Source organism: Callorhinus ursinus, unplaced genomic scaffold (assembly GCF_003265705.2).
Source record: "Callorhinus ursinus isolate GAN/ISIS: 27379988/994484 unplaced genomic scaffold, GSC_fseal_2.0 scaffold43, whole genome shotgun sequence".
Taxonomy (NCBI): Eukaryota; Metazoa; Chordata; class Mammalia; order Carnivora; family Otariidae; genus Callorhinus; species Callorhinus ursinus.
The window spans coordinates 11,994,660-12,009,735 of record NW_027397105.1 but is presented as its reverse complement, the minus strand read 5'-3'; the positions used below and the strand labels follow the sequence as shown (position 1 = coordinate 12,009,735).

General features: G+C 57.4%; 1 protein-coding gene across 5 annotated transcripts in view; it reads left to right on the top strand.

Annotated features, from left to right (window-relative positions):
* RAI1 (retinoic acid induced 1) overlaps positions 1-15,076 on the top strand; it is a 118,205-nt gene that overhangs the window by 40,459 nt on the left and 62,670 nt on the right. The gene's annotated exons all lie outside the window — the stretch shown is intronic.

Below are 15,076 nucleotides of genomic sequence, written 5' to 3'. Positions count from 1 at the left end.
CGTCTGCGCACCCTGTCCTGCTCCAGGCAACCGGTGGGAAACTTCCCGAGCGCGCTACCTCCCCGGGGACTCGGCGCCCCCGACGCCTCCGGGCGCTTCCTCCGGCCGCCGCGGCCCCTCCTTGCCGCCTGCTAGCGCTTAAGGTCGCGCTCTCCCCACCCCCGCCTTCCTCCCTCCCCCGGCGGCTTCCGGATCTGGACAGAGCTGGAGGAGCAGCTTCAAACACTTCCCCTGGAGACCCCTCCCCACTCCCCGCGCCATCGCCTGCCACACAGCCCCCCTGCCCTGCGCCCCCCCCCCCGCCTCACGCGCGCCTGAGTGGCCAGGCTGACAATGAAATCTCGCGCCTTGCCGTCGGGGGTGGGGGTCGTAGCTGGGTCTCTCTGGGGGCTGCTGACCCAGAGCAGGGGGGAGGGGGAGGGAGGATTTCTTGGGGGAGGGGCTTGTTTGGGTTAGAGACGTTGACGTCGGATGGCGCTGTGCGGGGGAGGGGGCGGGGGCAAGGTGGGGTTCTCGGCCGGGGGTCGCGGATTCTAGCCCCTCTTGGGCTTGCTGATTGGCTGGTGACTTCAGGCACGTCGGGGGGCCCCCCCAACCTCAGCCTCCTCCCCGCAACTCGGCCTCCTCCCCTCCTGTACAATGCGGGCTTCAGAGGTGATCCCGAGGGTGATGTGTGTGTGTGTGACGGAGTGTTTGTCTCCTGCGATCCACAGCAGACGCTGCTCCGGTGACCCGGAGATCCGGACGCCTCGCCCCCTCTCTCAGGGGTGGGGGGGAGGGGGGGAAAAGGGGGAGGGGGGCTGTGGGAACTTCTTTTCCCACTGGGGCCATGGGAGGGGACTGCTAGACCAGAGATTTTTCTGGGGACCGCAGTCCTGGGGGGGGTCTTCAACGCAAAGTAGGGGTCGCGGGGTCAGAAGCTTCTCGGCACTCTAAGCGCCTAGATCCTTTTGCTCCTTTGGGGGCGTGGGAGGTGTGGAACGGGTGAAGGCCCAGTTGGAACAGGAGTGGGGGCCGAGAAGAGTCAAGGGAAATCAGCCTTAATTGGATTCCCAGGCGAGCATCGGAGGGAGCTAAAGGGGGCTCCTCCTCTTTCTCTTTCCCGGGGTAGGGAGCCATGCCCGGGGACCCCCAAGCTGGCAACCCGGGCCGGGGGAGGAAATCCTTCTCCCTACTTAAAAAGGGGATTCCTGGCGGGGGAGAGGGGAGGCACCTTGGGGGGCGGTGGGGGACTGCTTTCAGGCAGTTCTGTGGCTGGGTCCAGGAATATAAAGAGTTAACCCTCCCCAGAAATCTGTCAGCCCCCACACAGCAGGGACACACTGTCGGACCCTTTGACGTGCTAACAGCGTGACACTGGCTGACAGGAGCTAGCAGATTCCATACTCTGTGCTTCTCTTCTCGGCAGCAAGCCCCAGGCAGCGGAACAGGACCTGGCTGGGTGGTGCCTTGTTCGGGGGCCTTGGGGGGAAGCAGAAATCAGAACCCAGGGAGGGTACAGCAGCCTGGTAGCCGCCTTGTGGCCCTGAGGGAAAAGGGGTTAGGGGCCAGGGTTAGGGAACTTGGAGTGGAATCACCCTTGGGCTGGGGGGGGCGTTCTACACTTTGCCCCTGCTCCCCACCTCCCACCCTGAACCACCCACAGCTGGAGGCTTGACCGTTAAGGGTGAGTGTCTGGTCTGATCCATAGGCTAGACTATGAGACCCTAGCAGCTGAGGGCGGGCCTGGCTGAGGCCTCCCCCCCCCCCCCCCCCCCCCCCCCCCCCCCCCACGCATTTCTTTCCTGCAGGTGAGAAGTGTTCCCTGCGGATCTTAGAGCCCTGGGGCCTGGCACACGATGGGCACTCAGCTCTGGCTGGACAAACACAGGAGTGAATGAATCCGTGATGAATGAATGAATAAATGAATGAACGAGATAGGGGAAAGTTTCTCAATTGGTGGCATTTAGTCATTTAAAAAAAGAACCCTTTCCGACATACACATTTTAAAATACGGTTCAGAGAAAAATCTGACTCGGAGAGAAAGAAGCAAGGTTAATGACAGCAGGCTATGACAATGTTAATATTTTGATGTTGTTCTTCACAGTCTTTTTCGACTGGGGGTTGGTTTGTTTTTTAAAGACTTTGTGGCCATTCTCTGTATTCAGATGTATATCCTGCTTTCTTCGTTGGCGCTAACAGGAGCCTTTTCCTGTTTTGTAACGAACTCTTCATAAACACCCTGGTTAATGTCTTCAGGCTTTTCCAATCGGGTGGATGTGCCATCATTTACTTACTATTCCCCTTTTGTTCAACATTCTGGATGCTCCTGATGAACGAGGTAGCCAATGTATTTTGCACAGAGCACTTTTTTGTGATGTTTAAGATGATTTCCTCAAAATGATGTTGCTGATGCTGAAGACTCAGACATGCCTGCGGTGGAAGAAATGGGCTTCTCATTTTTCCAGAAGTGGGGCACTGTTCTCCTTCCTTCTTCACAATCTAGAACCTTCTGTCAGCTGAAAAGAGCCTTGGCAATGAATCACCTGTCTGAGCCCCTTCCTTTGACAGAGGAGGAAACCGAGGCCCAGAGAGGGGAAGTGCGTCCCAAGGTCACACAGCAGTTGCTGGGCCTTGCAGCAGCCAAGAACCAGCTACTGATCTGCCATTTTGGTTTCTATTTGTGGGAAGAGTTCCTAGGGATCTTGTAAGCTGACCTCGTCCATTTCACAGGTGGGGGGGCCTAAGACGCCAAGAGAGGAGAAGCGCCCAGCTTGCCCCTGGCATCGCCAGCTGGAGCACCAGATAGGCTCCTAAACCTGTCACCTGCTTTCTGTGTCATGCATACTGGCCCCGTCCTCGGATTCTGGGGCTACCGAAGTTACTAGCCTGTGGTTGACCAGCCGTGGAAGCCCTGTTGCCCCTCCTCAAAACTCCTCCTTCCTCTTTGTCATCCCATTCTCCAGAAGGAGAATTTGAGGATCCAAAGCAGGTGCAGTAAGAGGGGTGGGACTGCAGATGTCAGAGGATCCCCGTGGTTGTGCCCTTACCCCTGTGCCTCAGTTTACTTTTCCAAAGACCTAGCTCAGGGTCTGTTCAGGAGCTGGGGGGGCAGGTGTTGGCCCAGATATCCACCGTGAGGGAGTGGGGAAGGACCAGCTTCATCTTAAACTTCTTCTGATCTTAGGTTGACCTCAGGAGGGCCCCTGGGGAGGAAGGGGAAACAGAGGGAAGGAGGGGAGGAAGGGGAGATAGGGAGGGATTAGAAAAGAGGGAGGGGAGATAGGGAGGGAAGAAAATGCAAATGAAGAAAGGAGAGAGCTAGACCCCTCCACGGCCCCCTCCCCAGCCTCACTGGGCACCCCGGGGAGAGGCTGGGGGACAGCTCTCCCATTGCAGGTGTCAGGGGTAGGCCACGCTGGATGACCAGAAAGGCTGGATGTCCGCGGGGTGGGCTCTGTGAGGGCTGAGCAAAACAGCTGTTGGCTGGGCTCTGGGATCAGAACAATCCAGACCAGGTGGGTGGCAGGGAGGCAAGAGCTCTGAAGCTTCTGTTCCTGGGTTCCCCTGTGGGGCAGGTGGCCGGGCACCCCCAGGGAGGGGGCCGGGGCCCTGGGTGCTTCTAGGGGGCAAGGTGATCGTGGCTCGGACTTCCCATCCCAAGATAGGGACCTTCTGTTTCCCCACTGCCAGGACACCGGCTGGCCGTCGAGGTTAAGCGCAACCCTCTCATGAGCGTGGGTTATTTGGACATTTCTGCAGTGTGTATCTGTGCTTTGGACACGTCCCTGTGCATGCATACACATCCATGCGTGCCTGTGTGTGCCCATGTCTGTGTGTCTGAGCCTGTTTGTGTGGGGGTCAGTTTGCCTGCCAGCCTGGGTGTGTGTGTGTGCTTGTGTGTGCCTGTGTCTGTGTGCCTTGGACCCTGTTTGTATATTTCTGAAGGGGTCTGTGTGTCTTCCAGCTTGGGCACGTGTGCCTGCATGCATGTCTCTGTGTGTGTGTGCGAATCTGTGTGTATCCCTGCGTGTGCCATGTCTGTGGGTGTGTGCATATGTCTGAGAGTCTCTGATCCCATTTGTGCATTTCCGGTGGGGGGAGAGTGCGCCCCAGAGCTTGGGCACGTGCGTGTTTGTCTGTGTGTGAGCACACACTTTTCCTCCTAATGGCCCCAAGAGAGATCCAGGCAGCAGGCTTTTGTGCTGCTTTCAAGGTTGCGGCTGGGTGGGTGAAGGGGGGGCGGCCTTCAACTGGGAAAGGGGGGGAAGGCAAAAGAAAATCTTAAAAGACCGTCTTCCCTCTGGTCTCCAAGGAGATCAGCCTGTGAAATGATCCGCACGTTAATTAAAAACGATTATATCCTGATTGAGCCATTCCTGTTCACATCCCCCGGCCGGGAAGGCTGAGACTGAGACCAGAGGGTGGAGAATGGGGCAGGGTCTGGCCGCAGGGCACAGCCCACGGAGGGGAGCGCACCTGGGGGCGGGGGGGGGGGCCGGGGGGGGGGGAGGCTCAGTGGCCAGGTGTTGAGGGTATATGCCCAAGGCAGATTTGAGCTTCTCCTTCGAATTTTAAAGGCCACCACCCCCACCCTACCTCCTCCAGCCCCCACGTGGTGCTCTGTGAGGTCCCGGGAGCTGGTTGGCAGCCACCAGGCTCCATAGATCCCCACTAGCGCTAGGCACTGGTCCTGTTGTTTACACGGATCCAGAAAGTCTGTGTTTGTGGTTCCCATTTTATAGAGAAGTGACATGCTTGAGGTCACGGAGCCAGGAGTTAGGGACCCCAGGCTGGACCCAGTTCTCTGACTCTAAGCCCCAGACACCCCCCCTTCCTAGCTCCCAGGTGCCCCCAACTCCCATGATGAGGGGTCCTCCCTCTGGGGAGCTGCGATGTCAAGGACGGGCCTCCTTATCCTCCCTGGCACCCTGAGATTGTTCCTTCCTGAGGCCCAAGCTGCCCAGGGCATAAGGCTGTGGTGTCTGTTCCTGTGGGAAGCCAGATGACTCACTGGCCCTGGGCAGCTCTGGTCTGGCTCTTGTCAGCTTCGCCATCCTGGGCAGGGCCTCCTCCTCTCCCTCTCACTGTCCCCCATAAAGTGGCTGACATTTCCACAGAAGAGCAGCCACGGGTGCCCCTTAGTCCCTGTGGCTGGCCACCGTGTACCCATGTTCCTGGGTGTGTGCCACCAAGACCGTTCTGGAAAAAAAATCTGGGCCTTGTCACACTCTGCCTTACCCGGTTACCTTGACCCCAGTCAGCCTCGCAAAGCCTGCAGGAGTAGAAAGTAGCCATAGTAATAATAAACCAGGTGACCCTCAGCTTACACCCCAGAATCAAGTGTTGTCATGGTTCATAAGTGGTAGGTGCTTGGGCAAACTGGTTTAGCTCAGCATGTGTGCGGATCCAGCTGTCCATAAGGGTGGCCCCCTGCCCTATCTCTTCCTGTCCCACACACTCCTGTGTGCCCAGGCCAGGCTTCTTGGAGAGGAGGACACCCCGCTTTAGGTCAGCCACACCCAAAAGCACGATAGCATTGGCCACAAGCAAGGACTTCTTCCTCTTCTTCGAGCCTCAGTTTCCCCTTTGGGCAATGGGGATCATGGTTATTTCCTGACAGCACTGTCAGAAGAGTAAGGAAAACCAGGTCAAGTTTGTTCAAACGTCTAGCAGCATCGGGACGCACAGAGGGGCTCATTAAGTGTTCATCCGTGCATCTGTCTGTTCAGGGCACCTGTGTGTTAACACGGCAGGGGCCTTGGGTTTGCTGGCTTCTAGGGAGGGAGACATGCTGTACTCTTTCCGTGCTTTCTAGCAGACATTCTGGGGTTGAGGTGACTGTCACCTCAGTAGAAACCTCCAGAGAGTTAAGAATTTCATAGGACCGCCCCCCCCCCCCGCAAAAGCATTATCAAAGGTAGAGTGTCTGGTGAGAGGGAGGTGATGGTCCTCCTGGACCAAGTTCCACATTCTTAGGGGGATCTTGACCAAGGGGAGGGTGCTGGGACCAGAAATGATGTCATGAGGAATTAGAGAGGCAGATCGGACCCAAAAAGTCAGCATCCACCTGTTCCCAAGGTCAGAATTGGAAGAGAGGCAGGCAGATACTGCTGATCCCACAAAAAGCCCTTTGAGCTGAAGCAGGTTGCCACTCTGCCTCCCCCAGGTCATCCCTGCAAGGTGCCACCTCCCAGGAGCACCTTGACCCATAAGAGATCTGCCTTCCCCAAAAACCCTTTCCCAGGGCCGGAAATGACTCCTTTCATCACAGCCCAGGGTCAAAGCATTGAAAGCCCTGCTTAAAATGCAAACCTATTACCTTGGAGGAGTGATCAGAAGCTGAACTCATGTTTGCATAATGCAGGGGCCAGCAACCTCTCAGTCCTGCAGGGCCAGTGGGCAAAGCTAATGAGGGGGTGGGGGCCGTCTGGCCTTTGTGGGGTGCAGCAGCTCAGCTCTGCCAGGGCAGCATATGGGGATGCAGCCCAGGGTGCCTGTCACCCACCTTCTTAGGAACCAGGATTCAGGTGTTCACATCACACCTTTTAGACACACACACACACACACACACACACACACACACACACATCACACCTTTTAGACACACACACACACACACACACACCTTTTAGACACACACACACACATCACACCTTTTAGACACACACACACACACACACACACCTGCCCCAGCTCTGACCCAGGAGGCACTATACCCACCCTCTGTGCCTGGCCTTGAACCTCAGTCTGCAGGGTCCTGCGAACCGTGCACGGTCCAGCCTCATGCACATCCCACACTTGCCCTGGTCCTCATTAGTGGTCTTAGAGGTGAGGGTGTGGGAGCAGAGGGCCCCCACACAGGGGTGCCGGGACCTGACCGGAACAGGTCAGCCTGACCCGTCTTATACATGCACGACCGACTTCCCGCAGCTGTTGCCATTGACGGGTCTCAGTGGGGAGGGGCGGCCGCAGGCATCTGACAGGCACCTGGTTTATAAGTCGAGTTTCATTTCCTTCAGTCCTTCATTCAGCATTTGGCAGACGTTTGCCGACAGCCCAGAAGAGGCACATTCAGGCCATGCCCAGGAAGAGTCAGGGTGGGCCTCCCAGCCGAGGGAACACGGGCCCTGGGTCTGAAAGGGGAAGCATTTGACCACAGGGAGGCCTGGAGGCACAAAAGAGCCAGGAGAGCTCTAGAAGGTCAGAGGTGGGAGGCAGAGGTAGAAGCGGAGGCTGAAAAGGAGTCTGAGGCCTTGACTTCCGTGAAGGGTTTTATCCTGAAGGCAGGGAACACAGCTGGAACCCAGGCTTGCGGTGGAAAATGAGCCAATGAGGAGAAAAGTCAGGGAGGATCAGGAAAAGCACCCCCCCCAACTGTGGGGCTGCGTGACCTTTGGCCTGCCGTGAGCCCTTCTGGGCCTCAGGGTCCCCCCTCAGAACTGAGGCCTCCCATTCTAAGTGGTGGGGCCTGACAGGGCCAGAGCATCCTCCCTCCCTGCACAGAGCTATTGCTGGACCTGCTCCCGAGGGAAGCTGGGGTCTGACCCTGCTCCCAAACTCCTGCCTCAGTTCCGAGCCGCTCCACCCAGCCCTGCGGTGTCTGAGCCCTGGGAGGGATTATTACCTCTCGCTGGGGAAAGAGGTGGAACTCCTCGGGGACCAGTAATTAAAGCCCAACAGATTGTAATTCCCTAAAAGAAGGCTTGGCACCGAGAGGGAGGAGTGGTACCCAGAGCCCCAGAGAAGACAGGGGGAGGAGAAACGTTGGAGATGAGGGCAGCCTGGGGTCTGGGGTGATACGAGTGAAATCTGGAATCCTTTGACTCAGCAAGGCCTCCCCAGCGCTGGGCCCTGAGCACTCTATTATTTCCGATCTCCAGCCCCTTCCTGCAGGGGAAACGTCCTGCCATCCCCATTTCACAGATGAAGAAGTTGAGGCTTGGAGAAGTCTGTTAACTGGGGCTCTAAGCAGCTGGGCCGGAGACGAACCCCGGGCCGTGTTTGAGCATGGCCCTCCTTGCTGGGTATTTATGGTGGGGGGCCCAGCAGGGCAGACCTTCCTGCAACCCCTTCTGAGATGCCCCCTGTGTTTGGGGTCTTCTGTCTGTGGGAGGAGAAGGAGGCTCATGGGTCACACTGTGGTGACAGAAGGGAGTTGGTCGTTCCGGGCTGACACTGTCATTCACTTACTCACCCACCCTGGGATGCCAGGCAAGAGCTGCTCTTCTCAGGGGCATCTCCTCATCTGTAAAAGGTTCGGATAATCTTGGGGTTCCTTGTAGCGCAAACCGTCGGATTGGCCAGTAGGGCAGATCCTGACGGCAGAGGTAAGTAGTAACCTTTGAGAATTCCTGCGCCCGCCCTCCCTCATTCATCCTAGCAGTACCTGCTGAGCCCTTTGTCGTGTGAGGGGGGCTTCAGCTCTCACATGCTATGGGAAGGTGGGCTCTGTTAGCATCCTGTGACAGCCAAAGAGGTCACAGCTGCTCTGGGGAGCGCTATCTCCTAGAAAATTAAGACACACTTTCCACAGTCCTGCTGCCCAGCGTTTGCCCCATGCCCTAACTCCCCTACTCTGCACTTCACTGCCCCCCCTTCTATGAGCAGACCTCCCTTCCTCCAGGGAGAGGTGGAGAGACCAGGGCTTGAGAACCCAGACCAGAGACTGTTGGCTGGTGATGCCCTCAGACAGGTGCTGTTTGACCAGCACAGGGTTTTAAAGTTTCTTTATTTATTTGAGAGAGAGAGAGAGAGAGCACGAGCAGGGGGGAGAAGGAGAGGGAGAGAGAATCTCAAGCAGACTCTGCGCTGAGCACGGAGCCCGACAGGGGGCTTGATCCATGACTCTGAGATCACGACCTGAGCCGAAACCAAGAGTCACGCTCAACCCCAGCCGTGCCACCCAGGCGCCCCAGGGTTTTAAATATAACTTGAGATTTCACATAAAAATCCTACTTTTTGCTTCTCTGGGACTAGAAACCCGCATGCCCACGGGGGGGCTGGCTACAGGCAGAGCTGAGATGGGCTGCCACTTTCTGCCCGGTTCCGTGCAGAGTTGCCCCCCTGTGTAGCCCTTGGTTCCCATCCTGCACCCCGGCTCTCACTGATCTTGGGCAGATTACCTCTTTGAACCTCATCCGTAAAATGTCAGAACCAGGGGACTGATTCCAAACTGTGTCTTGAAGGTGTTTTCCAGAAATTCTCCAGGCAGGGGGGAAAAAGGGGGGGGCAGGTGCAGGAACTGCCTGGGGAAAGATAAGGAGGTCCCAAAGGGCACAGAATAGTTGAGAAATACAGAGCTCTCCTCGCCTGCTACCTACGTGCTTGGTGAAGCCTGAACACTGAGGCCAGTTGGACTGTGTGGGTTCCATAACATGATTCATTCATTCCAGCCATTCAGACGCCCCTCGCAGCATCCCTAACCAGAGCACCACCGAGGGGCCTTTTCTCCTCACTTTTGCTGGACAGAGAAAAGTGGAGGGCAGAGAGGTGAGGTGACCTGCCCTGGGTCCCAGCAAGGGGCGGGATTCGGACAAGGGCCCTAATTCTCGACGACGGGCCCGGGGGCTCATTCTGATCTAAGACACTGTAAAAATCGGCTCTTAGGTGATCTGCCTTTTCCTGTGCATTTTAAAAAATGCTCTTTTAGTTAATATGCGGGAGGGATTTCGATGTGCTCGTACATAACCTTTTGCTGAAGCGACAGCGTGCTATAAAAGGGTCCCAGGAGAGCTGGTGTAATTTGGGCTGTGAGGGACAGAGAATACCAATGCAGACCTCTCCAGGAGGCCCACTGCTCCTGGGAGCTGGGATACCCGGGGCGGGGGGGCGGGGGGCTCACCTCACTATGCTGAGGCCAGGCCTCCAGCTCTCTCCCATTTTGCACCCGGGGACCACATATTTGTTCAGATCATGTTGGACTGTTTGGCTTTCTTTATTCCCTCACAGTTTTGAGTGAAGGTCTCAGTTCCTAGAGGAGGAGGTCTAGGTAGAGAGAACAGTGTCCAGGACCCAAAGGGACTGTGAGCGGGATGGTGGGACAGACATGGGAGCCCCATTTGTCAGCAAGAGGTGGCCAGTTGGCGAGGTGGCAGGCAGAGGGGCCCATGCTGAGGGCAGATCAAAAGGCACCTTCAAGGTCTATTCAGCATTTGCCCTTGGTCCCAAAGGATCCCAAAAGGGGCTTGGGAGGTTTCAGTTAATTGAGGCTGATTCTAAATCAGGAGGCTTAATAAATGGTAATTATCGTCCTGTGGGAGCAGACCAGAGCTGCCAATGCTGCTGGGAACAGAGATCATGGATTCAGGGCCCCTTTCCCCTCCCACACACCTAGAGGCTCTGAGAACTTCCACCCACAGAGGTGTCAGGGATAGACCTGGTACAGACCAGGGGCCGCCTCCTCTCTGTGTGTGGGTTCAGGGCATGGAGGTGTATTGCGTGCTTGCATGTGTGTGTGCTGGTACTGGGCCACCCTCCACCCAGCCACCTCCAGGCCCCTTACCTGCCCACCTGTCAAGGGACAGAGAGAAGGGACTCTCCCAGGCGGAATCTCAGCAGGGCACAGGCTTTGGGACTCCAGAAAGTGGCGCCGTGTGGACAGAGGTGACAGCGCACGGTTTTGGTCCCACCCAAAGAGGAACTTCTGTCATTTAGAGTGGCCCAGAGGGGGCCCCGGCTGCTCCAAGGGGCAGGGAGTGTTCCATCTTTTTTTTTTTTTTAAAGATTTTATTTATTTATTTGAGAGAGAGAGAATGAGAGATAGAAAGCTCGAGAGGGAAGAGGGTCAGAGGGAGAAGCAGACTCCCTGCGGAGCTGGGAGCCCGATGTGGGACTCGATCCCGGGACTCCAGGATCATGACCTGAGCCGAAGGCAGTTGCTCAACCAACTGAGCCACCCAGGCATCCTGGGAGTGTTCCATCTTAACAGCTTTGCGAGCAGAGGCCAAATGTGTACCTTCCTGTCGTTTGCAGTCCCTTCTAAGCCCAAGTCCTGGCACGGGGCGTCCCCCCCAGCTGACACACAGCAGTCCCCGAGGCTGCTCCATCTTGCCAACCCAGACTGGCCGGAGGGACCAACAAAGGGCTTCTGCCCCTTGGGGTCCCCAGAACTTGGCCCTGAGAGACCCAGGGCGCAGGGTTGAGGACGATAGTCTGTCACAGCGTATGTGTGATGGTGGACGCGAGTGTGTATCTGCGTTGTGTGTGTGCATTTGTATGTGTTCTGTGCACTTGGGTGGGCAGGGCCGCAAGCGTTGAGTGTGGCTGTCCATGCAGGGAGTGTGTAGTGTGCGTGGCTCTGAGCCGAGGGAGGCGGGCTGGGGGTACGTGTTCCGTGCACTTTGCAGGTATTGACCATCAAATGCGCATGAATGCGTTTGTGGCGATGGATTTGTTTGTGGCCAGGGTGTGTCTGTGGGGGTGCTGTGCCGAGCGCCCTCTCCCCGGCCAGCTCCTTCTGGTTTGTTTGTTTGTTTTTTTTTAAAGATTTTATTTATTTATTTGAGAGAGAGAGAATGAGAGATAGAGAGCATGAGAGGGAAGAGGGTCAGAGGGAGAAGCAGACTCCCCGCTGAGCAGGGAGCCCGATGCGGGACTCGATCCCGGGACTCCAGGATCATGACCTGAGCCGAAGGCAGTCGCTTAACCAACTGAGCCACCCGGGCGCCCATGGTTTGTTTTTTTATCCCACCGCAGACCCCCACCACCCTTGCCCCCAGGTCAGACCTCAGGAGCTCCCAGTTGCCCCGAACCCTGACCATCCACACCTCCACTTACAGGGGACTTGACACCTGCCAGCCCAGGTCTTGATCTCTTGTGCAGGCCCGGCATGTGGCTGAGGGACCCCAGGGGACCATAGGGGCAAGGGAGAAAGAGCAAGAGGAGGCCTCCTGGTCACTGCTCAGCCCCTCCTCGGAAGGTCCTGAAGGAGGTGGGTTTCTGAGTCTCTGCAGCATCTGGGCCAGAGACCTTTCTGGAGCTACCATGGGCATCTCCAGAGATGGAATGTTTTCAGAACATGAGACATGGCACTTCTGGGGACAGGGTGAGGACATTTCTAGAGAGGAGACGGAAAGCATTTCTGGAGGAGGGACAGTTTTAAAGATGTGGCATTTTGGGAGATGAAGCATGAACATCTCTGGAGATAGGGGAGGGCCTTTTCCTGGAGTAAAGATGAAGCCTTTCTGGATTCCAGACATTGCTAGAGATGAAACATTTCTGGAAATGGACTATTTCTAGAGATAAACTGTAGTACCTCTGGAAATGGAGTGTTTTTGAAGATGATGCAGGAGTATTTCTGGGAATAAAATAGGGCATTTCTGGATTTGAGGTATTTTTGGAGCTGACATGGAACATCTCTAGAGATGAGATGTGATATTTCTGGAAGTGGAACATTCTTGGAGCTAAGATGGAGCCTTTATAGAGGACACTGGCCTTTGTGGAGCTCGATTATATTTGAAGATGAGAGAGGATTTCTGGAGATGAGCTGGAACCTTTCTGGAGATGGAACGTTCTGGAGCTGAAATTTTCTGGATTCAAACCAAGCATTTCTGGAGAGGAAATTTGTCATACTCAGAAAAGGATCGAGGATGGGATATTTCTGGAGGTGGTGTTTTCTGGAGATGAGGGGGCCATTGCTAAAGCTGGCTGCTTGCCTCTCGAGGAGTCGATGGGGGAGCATCTCTCGGGGGGACCAGGAACACCCCCCTACCTGTGACCCTTGTTTTGCAGGAGATGGGCCTGAGGTCCGGAGGTGAGGCTCCTGCCCAGGCCCACTCCTCCTATGAGTGGCAGAGCAGGCCTTCTGGGGACCATTCCAGAGCCACCCCCTCCTCAAGGCCTGTGCTGGAATCCTCCCCAAGGGAGGCCAGAGCCCTCTCAGTTCTGTTCTTGGGGTCTCTGCCCCCATCCTTGTGGGGCCCTGGCAGGAACAGGCAGTGACTGAATGGTTAAATTTCATTTGATTCAATTTCTTTGGAGCCATCTGAGGCTTGCTCCCCAGCCCCCTCTGCCAGGAGCCTCCACCCTCTCAAACCAGTATCCGCCCCGCCCCCCACCTTGAAGCAGCCCTGAGGTTGGCCTTGCTTCGGCAGAAGGAAACTGGGGGGGGCGGGGGTACAAGGCTGAACATGGGTGAAGGCCCAGGTCGCTGCTCTGGCCCTAGGCTGACCGTTGCGGGGGAGGGGAGGTGTGCCAGGCCACCTTCCCCCCCCCCCCCACCCAAAGAAGCGGCTAGAGAGGCCTTGTCGCCACTTGAGCCGGCCTGGAGCCCCAGAGTAATTATTTCTCTTCCTTAATTGAAATTTCAGCCTCAGTGATCCTGCCTCAGAAGTGTGAGGTGGGGGAGGGCGCCTGGTGGGGTGGGAGAGGGCGGGGAGCCCCCTCCCCTGCCCCCAGAAGGCAGGAGGCAGCGCCAGCATCCAGGCCCCAGGCTCTGGTGGTGGGCATGGGGGGGAGGGCTGCCGCTCAGGGAGAGGGGTGTCAGGGCTGGGCATTGCTATGGCACACACTGCAGTTAGAAAGCTGAAGCTTTCCCCTGGTGGTTGGGGAAAAGGCTGAGACGAAGAGGAGGCTAGCCTGAGGCAGGTAGGCAGCCGGGGGGCCGCCTGTGTGGAGGGCTTCTGAGCCAGGGGCGTGTGAGGGAGTGGGCAACGTCGGGAAACCACTGCCTCCTCCCGGATCTGGCAGGGATCTGAGGGGGTGGCCTGGGGGGCTGTGACTCAGGCCGAGCCGGCCATGATGGCGGCAGGCCCAGTTCCTGGTTCAGGGCTGGGTGAGGCAGCTGGCCTGGTGGGGTGGGGTGGGCTGTGGCTGGTGGGGGCAGCTGAGGAGGCTGTTTTCCCAGCTGCGGTCAGGCTGGGCGGAGCATCCGGGCTGGGCGCTGGGTCACCACACACACACACACACACACACACACACACACACACACACACTCTCTCTCTCTCTCTCTCTCTCTCTCTCTCTCTCTCTCTCTCTCCCCCTCCCTCCCCCTCCCTCTCCCCCTCTCCCTCTCTCTCCCCCCCCTCTACCTGGGTGGTCCCTGCTACCCCATAGGGCCTGAGGCCTGTCTGCTGGTGGAAGCAGAGGACTTGGGGGCCCAGTAGGAAGTGGGGGGTTGGGGGGGGAAGCCATGAGCTCCAGACAGGCCAAGGGTCCACCCCTCCTTGAGCTTCTGAGGGGCGGCTCTGAGTTGCTCAGGCTAAATGTACAGGCTTCCAGCTCCTACCCACATTTGTCCAGACTCAGGCCAACGCAGGCCCCATCACAAGGGAGCAACTGTGGTGGTCCCTGCCCCCAGGCCCTGGTGCTTGCGCTCGGGGTCTCAGTGTTTCCCAACTGGGAAATGGGATTTGCAGTCAGCTCAATGGAAGTTTTCAGGGCTGAAGTCAGCTACCAGGTGCCCAAGGCTGCAAGCCCAGGCTGTCCCTCTCGCTGTGGTTATGAAGAAATGTGCCGAAGCCTGAGCAGGCCCAGGCCGGCACCCTGCACGCAGTAGGAGCTCAGGGAATGACAGCGATGTGGTCATCAGTGTTGTGACTGAGATGGTGTTTTCCCGGCACCCAGAAATGGCTGTCAGGGGAGCTCCCTGCCCACGGCCTTCTCCACCCCTGGGTGGGCAGGTTTGCTGACAAGGGAGACTAAGGTCTTTTGGAGTAAGGACAGGGTGGGGAGAGGGGTCGGGAGGTGGCTGCCTCCTCCACGCACGCAGCTCCCACGCTCCCACGCTGGGCATCACACACATCCATTAAGAGCGCTCTAGAAAACCCGTCGAGGTGAGAGACACACTCAGCAAGGCCCTGTCGCTGCAGCTCGCCTGACCCCTGGATTGCAAAGTTCACAGCCCATCTTTGGGGGCTGGGGGCTGCCCTCCAAGGAGAAGCAGGACAGAGGTGGATGCACGGAAGGGAGCTGGGGAAGGGAAGAAGGTGCCAGCACACTTGTGGTCATTTGCTTCGAGAGGGGGAGGAGGACAGACACGGGGAGAGATGGGGAGGGATTGAGGATGCAGGAGACAATCTGGCAGCGGCGGGCTGCAGGGGGGGGGGGGGGGGGGGGGGGGGGGCGGGGCGCCCCGGGGCGCCCCCCCGGGGGGGGG